Source organism: Suncus etruscus, chromosome 12 (genome assembly GCF_024139225.1).
Source record: "Suncus etruscus isolate mSunEtr1 chromosome 12, mSunEtr1.pri.cur, whole genome shotgun sequence".
Taxonomy (NCBI): Eukaryota; Metazoa; Chordata; class Mammalia; order Eulipotyphla; family Soricidae; genus Suncus; species Suncus etruscus.
This window is the reverse complement of record NC_064859.1, coordinates 31,414,280-31,421,344: the sequence shown is the minus strand read 5'-3', so window position 1 is coordinate 31,421,344 and position 7,065 is coordinate 31,414,280. Positions and strand designations below refer to the sequence as shown.

The 7,065-nt window shown below is 37.0% G+C and overlaps 1 non-coding gene across 1 annotated transcript; it reads right to left on the bottom strand.

Moving 5' to 3' along the window:
* Window positions 1-1,508: 1,508 nt before the first annotated feature.
* On the bottom strand, window positions 1,509-1,624 carry LOC126024995 (U5 spliceosomal RNA). Its single transcript, XR_007501050.1, has one exon. It is a non-coding gene; the product is annotated as a U5 spliceosomal RNA (small nuclear RNA).
* Between the last annotated feature and the right edge of the window lie 5,441 nt (window positions 1,625-7,065).

The window sequence follows — 7,065 nt, the reverse complement described above, 5'->3', positions numbered from 1 at the left end:
AAGAAAAACAAACTGGGAGACAGTACTATCTGTGCACCTGAGGTGTTTGGGATATAGATCAAAGAATCAGTATGGACAAAGATGTGCTTAAAATCCCAAAAGATAAAGACTATCAGACACTATCTTTTCCCAAGTTTGGTTATGCATTTATAATTAGAACAATTTAAGATACAAAATCAACCACTCTTGGCCATCATATGCGGTGCTGGATGTTGAACCTAGGTTGACTATAAGCAAAGCAAGCACTTTATCTGCTGTGCCCAAAGGTATATATGAATGTTCTCATGACATGGCAGCTGTAGTTCTCTGGAATAGTGAGCAAAGTGCAATATGAAAAGTGGCATGCCTTTTATTTACTAGATTGAGAGGTAGAAAACCATTATGAAGAAGCATATAATAGAAATTGTTAGCAGGCCAACTCTACTCGAATACATTAAAAAAATAAGTTCACTTTGGAGGAAAAATACTCATGTAATTACCTCTAACAACAGAAGCAAGAAGACCATGTAGTAAGATTGGCCAGGAAGGTCAATATTTAGGTGTACATCTGGCAGTCTCTACTGCACAGGGAAAATGACTTTGGAAACGAAAATAGTCCATAAATGAGTAACTAAAAGAAAAAGAACAAAAGTTGATCTGAATGAGCAATTAGCCAACTATGTGTATCCATGCCAACATAATGTTTAAATTTTTGTCTGACTTCATGAAATCATTCTTGCCAGCAGCACCCACAGGCAAACACTTTAAAACTCTAATAGGTTGCTTAAAAAGCCAACATTCTAGTCTAGGCCTTAACAAATGTTTTAAATTTATTTTAAGTAACAAACTTAAAAAAATAAGACTACTAAAGTCCTTTGGTGAACCTAAAGCATACATAACGGGGAAAATATAATTTATCTGCATACTCACTACTTAGAATCCTAGCAATAAAGGACAAAATACGCTCCCTCTTCTTTGAGAATCTCGCATAAAGAAATGTTTCCTAGATCCTGATTTAGGGCTAGATATTTTTATTGTATTTCTTTTTCTTTTCTTTTTTTTTTTTTTTGGTTTTTGGGCCACACCGGCGTTGCTCAGGGGTTACTTCTGGCTATCTGCTCAGAAATAGCTCTTGGCAGGCACGGGGGACCAAATGGGACGCCGGGATTCAACCAACCACCTTAGGTTCTGAATCGGCTGCTTGCAAAGCAAAAGCTGCTGTGCTATCTCTCTGGCCCCATATTGTATTTCTTTTTAAAATAATAAAACCTCAGAAGATTATTCAATGAAAGGATGTTTTCTATTAGTTTTTGTTTTGTTTTGTTTTGTTTCTTAGCGCTGCAGATTCAAGGCCTCAAAAAGTAAACAAGAACTCAGAATTGGGGTCTGAGAGACAGCACAGTGGTAGGGCGTTTGCCTTGCATACAGAAAGACCGTGGTTCGAATCCGGACATTTCATATGGTCCCTCGAGCCCGCCGGGGGCGATGTCTGAGCGTAGAGCAAGGAGTAACCCCTAAACACTGCCGGGTATGGCCCAAAAACGGAAAAAAACAAACAAACAAACAAACTCAGAATTGTTTCTCTCCACGGAAATCTTCAGTAAAAGGCGAAAGACTTATATGATCTGAAGAAAAACCAGAGTATCATTTAGTTTTATTTAATGAAGAAGAGATAAAATTGTAATAGTGAACTTTCAGTGGGAAAATTTGCGTTCTTTTGTCAATTTTTTATTAAATTACTGTGAGATAGTTAAAAGTTTTGATGTTGAGTTTCAGTCCTACAATGTTCCAACACCCATTCCTTTGCCACTGTATATTTCTCAACACCAATGCTCCTAGTTTCCTTCCTGCCCTATCCCTATATCTCCTTCCCCTAGTCTACCTCCACACCAGGAACCTTCTCTCCTTTTTCATTTTAGGCACCATGTTTGCAATATTGTTATTGAAAGGGAATTATGAATATCACTTTACCTCCTTTCATCAACCCGTTCTTATTCAGAGTTATCATTCAAACTATCATTGCCATAGTGATCCCTTCTCTGTCCAAATTAGACTCCTCCCTCCTTTTTTGTGAAAGACTTCCCCCCATGGACCTTCAAGGGGTGAGGGGTGGATTTTTTTTCTTCCTAATTTTTTCTAAGCATTCTCTTTTAGCTTTGACTCATGCTTTGCAATTGCATCAATGAATTGGAATTTAAAATGCTATTAATTGTTTAAACATTGAACAACTCAGAATTCTTTTAGCTCTTTCCACTCAAACCAGTATTTAATCATTTTAACAAGTAAAAATACTTATCTCTATATATCTGGTTGGCATGACTTTGCAAAAATCTTATATATTTTTTAATTTTGCATGCTATCTTATTAACCTAACCATCAAAGAAGTTCTCAGTTTTTATAAGAGAGAATTATGCAAATCAGATAGCAAAATTCTTGTCATCATTACCATTGCTTTGTGACATTGTGGTTTACAAGCATAATGCAAATGCAAAAACAAAAATATTATTAACTTCCCCCCTGAAGATTTTGTGTAGACTAAAGACAGAAAACTATGTGAAAACAATCAATAAATATTATTTGGTACATAAATTTTGTTTGTTCATCCTTCAGCAGAATTTTACAGACAGGAAAGTTCAGTAAGAGAAGTGACATTTGGGGATGTGACCTGTTTCTGTTATCCCCTCTGTCCACCCCCAAATACACCGACAATATAATGTAGCACCATTTCTCCCTGCAAAGGCACACTAAATAAAGGGGAAATCTTACATATAGAAAAGAGCTCTTATCTAATAGAGATAGGAACTCACAGTTGTTAATAATACAGGGATATCTCCTACCTGGAAAATATGTCATGTGGAATCAACTTAGACCTCAGGTGATTAGATACCATTCATCCAGCCTTGAACCCTGGATTCCAGACATAGAAACGGCACAGCTCTTCACAACAGCTGCAGGAAACAAATCCCATCCAGGACAGCCTTAATACTGCGGGGTCAACAACAAGGGCCAGCTCTAACATGATATCCTGACAACGAGGAAAATGTGAACAACTTGACCTTAGAGCTGATTAGCCTACCTTACCAGCTAACGACAAGACAAAACCAGAAGACTTGGCACCCTTTGGTAGGTCCAAAAGCCAAGATCGCGATTTACAGATGACTGGCTGATAGAACCACGGCCAGACTGTACACATCTTGGGACCAATAAAAAAGCCCTAGTTTAGGGTTTGAACTATGACCTGCACAATAAGCATGATCCCCAGTCCCAAAGGTCCTGCAGAGACAATTGTAACGGAATGGAGCTTCTGGAAGCACAAAGAAAGACGCTAACCTAGGTGCCATCCTAAGCTCAGTGCAAAGCCCAAGACCACCAACCACAGAAGATGGATTAAAATGACACTGAGGTAACAGAACCTCTAGAATCACGAAGACTGACTTCATCATAAATCCCATCTCAGGATCTGTGCAGATACTGAGACCTCTAAACACAGAGCTCTGATTGTATCACCCTGGACAGAGCAGAAGTCTACCAACCACAAAAACGCCACCGGGAGAGTAAATGATCCTGAGCAAAATCTAGAGTTGATCCCCATGACAGTATACTCCAAGGACGGAGAAACCCCATATTTTTTTAGGCCAAGTGAATTTCTTTTCAAATGACCCCAATATTTACTGTGCCAGGGCAGGAGGGAAAAAACAAAAATACAAAAAGCACAAAACCTTGGTTATTTATATATATATATATTTTTTTACCTTCATTTATTATTATTATTATTATTATTATTATTATTATTATTATTATTTTCATTTACCTATCTATTTGGGTCGATTTCTCTCTTTGGGTGTGATTATTGAAATTGTTGTCCCCAGTTATACTTATTTTTTCTCTTCCTCTCTTTTCTTTCATTATGTGCTATGCCATGTTTCTTATTTCAAGACCATGGTGTGTTTTTTTGTTTGTGTGCTTGTTTTTGTTGTGTTTTTGTTTGTGTTGTTTTGTTTTTTTGTTTGTTTTTTGTGGTGCTTATCGATAAAGCTGGAGTCCTCAATGGATATTTAACACTTCTTTTGGTACTGGTGGAGTGTTTCACCTTCTCTTTCTTTTCACCTCCCAAATCGATGATGAGAGCCACTAGAAGGATTCCGCCCATTTTCGGGGTATTAGACTCTTACCCCAATTTATTACTTTTTTCTTTTTCAGGCAAAACCACATAACTTGAAATAGCTGGTCTTGCCTCCAGTTAGAGGGGGAAATAAGGGAGGCCTCAAGACCAAACAGGTGCAAGACTACTAAGTAATAGGTTAGATACAGAGGGGACCACATATTCTAGCCACCCGGGGGGTGAGGGAAGAAGAAATGGGAGGGAAGACAAAAATGGACGGGTAGGGAGAACAATTTGGTGATGGATGGGAATCCCTCCTGATTTTATGTGAATATGTACCTAAAATATTATTGTCACCAATATGTAAACCACTATGATCAAAATAAAATTATATTATAATAAAAAAAAAAAAGATCACACACCCAAAAGCAGTTTCTAATGTACTTACCTCTACAGTGGTACACTGTAAATAAACCAAATTTAGATTTATTCTTATTATCATAAATATTATACTTACCTATTTTATATTTTTATGATAGCACTATCAAACTCCATATTCCCATCTTAGCTACCTAAAACAACAAAATTAATATTTTGAGTAACACCATTTTGTAAATTGTCTGGGGAAATCAACTTTATTTCCTAACTCTGGTATGTAGTTGAGGAGGTTATATTTACTGGGTATTATACACAGAATTTGTTTTTGCCAGTATGTCAAAGGTGGATGATTATTTGAGTATCTAATAAGTTGTAACTAAGTTTGCTGGTTAGAAATCATACTCTGGGCCCTGAGAGATAGTACAGCGGCGTTTGCCTTGCAAGCAGCCGATCCAAGACCAAAGGTGGTTGGTTCGAATCCCCGGTGTCCCATATGGTCCCCCGTGCCTGCCAGGAGCTATTTCTGAGCAGACAGCCAGGAGTAACCTCTGAGCAACTCTGGGTGTGGCCCCCCCAAACAACAACAACAACAACAACAACAACAACAAAAAGAAATCATACTCTGAGAACCATTGGCCTGGAGATTTAATTGCATGTGTCTATCAGGAATTTCTGGTAAGATGTTCATATTCTCAAATATAGTAACCAAAGTTCAGAATAAATCAACTGTTTCAGAATAAATATTGAATCAAGTGGTCTGACAGGCTCAAAATTAAAAAAAAAGTGTTAAAAGTTTAAAAGTGTTTCTCTCAACAAAGTCTAGTAAATTTAAAGCACTCAATTAAGAGATAAGGGAAATAAACAAAATTTACTGAGATCACATTAAAATTAGTTTTACCAAACTGAGTTAAAGACTTTAATTGTATTTAATAGTTGTATTTTTCAATAATAGGTGAAATCGTTTATCAAAGATGTTGTCATTGGGCCCGGAGAGATAGCACAGCGGCGTTTGCCTTGCAAGCAGCCGATCCAGGACCTAAGGTGGTTGGTTCAAATCCTGGTGTCCCATATGGCCCCCCGTGCCTGCCAGGAGCTATTTCTGAGCAGACAGCCAGGAGTAACCCCTGAGCACTGCCGGGTGTGGCCCAAACACCAAAAAAAAAAAAAAAAAAAAAAGATATTGTCATTGATAGAGATTCATCAACCAAAGTTTCAATCATACATCGCTGGTCATTTTGTTATGGAGCTAGACTATGTCTGCTAGATTTCAACAAAAATTTGGTGACTTTTGTCAGATTAGATAACCCATATGAATAATTCAAGCATTAGGCAACATTTCCCCTCAATGTAACACAAAATTTCTATCTATTCAATTATCCTAAAGTATCACCTACTGTTTTTATTGTATTTTATCTCTCTAGAAAAAGTTGATAGGGACAGAATTAGGTGAGATGGAAAGGAATGAATTTTTGATAGAATTTTGTAAAAGTAAATTTTACAGTTGTATAAATTTTGTAAAATTTTACATTTTTGTAAAAAGTCACTTGATTTAGTGATTTCAATAGATATGAATATATGAATGTGAATATGTGCTATGTTCTGTATTTATATATTTTAGAAATATATAATTTGTATTTTTAAAGGAATTATTACTTTTGTGTGGGTTTTAATTTGTATGGAACCACATGGTGATTCTCAAACAGGGTTAAAATCAGTTGAGGAGTGATTGCTGTAATGAGAGTTAGAAGATACCTTTTTTCTTTCTTGTAAAGCAGAGCACAACAATTGGGTATTGTTTAATTGCAAGGATTTTCATAAAGAAAGGTGACTTGGAATTGTTCAACAGTGGATATCTCTTAAGGAGGCCACTAATGAACCCAGGGGATGCAGAAAAGCAGAGGGAAAGAGAAGCTTTGCATGTGGGAGCAGTTCCCGAGCTCTGTCCTAGAAGTAGCCTCCAATCACTGTTAGATGTCTGTCCACCAACCCCAAATACTCAATGGTACGTGACTAGCACACTGCCTGGTTAAAATTTGGGTCAATTCAGGGCACCTGTGTTGTACATCTGCAAGAGAAATTCCTGATAGTATTAATGCTTCTGTGGATGAGAAGAATGCGTGTTTTTTTTTTTTTTTTTTTTTTTTTTTTTTTTGTCTTTTTGCTAGCAGAAAAGCTTCACTAGTCCAGGACAGTCATAAACCAGCTACATCAGAGCCAGGCTTTCTATCAGCTCTCTGGGTAAAACATCCCTGGATGTGGAAACCTCTTCCAACCATCCTTTGTCCAAACAGAGCTTCAGGAAAGTTGACGATCTTGTTTACAGCAGTATCTTCAAATCTGACACCGAGAGGCAGGGAGTCTAAATATCTCTGTACTGAGTCGAGGCTGGGCACAGGCAGGCAATTCTACCAAAGCATTCTCTGGCTCACTCAAAAGATTCTCACATTCTCAGTCATAGGGTTGTGTGAAGCTAGCAACTGATGCATAGATTCTCTCCTTGCTGTAGATCATGGGAATTTTATATATGTACATTATATATACATTATATGTTATATTATATATTATATACATATTATATATACATACATACATATACATATATACAT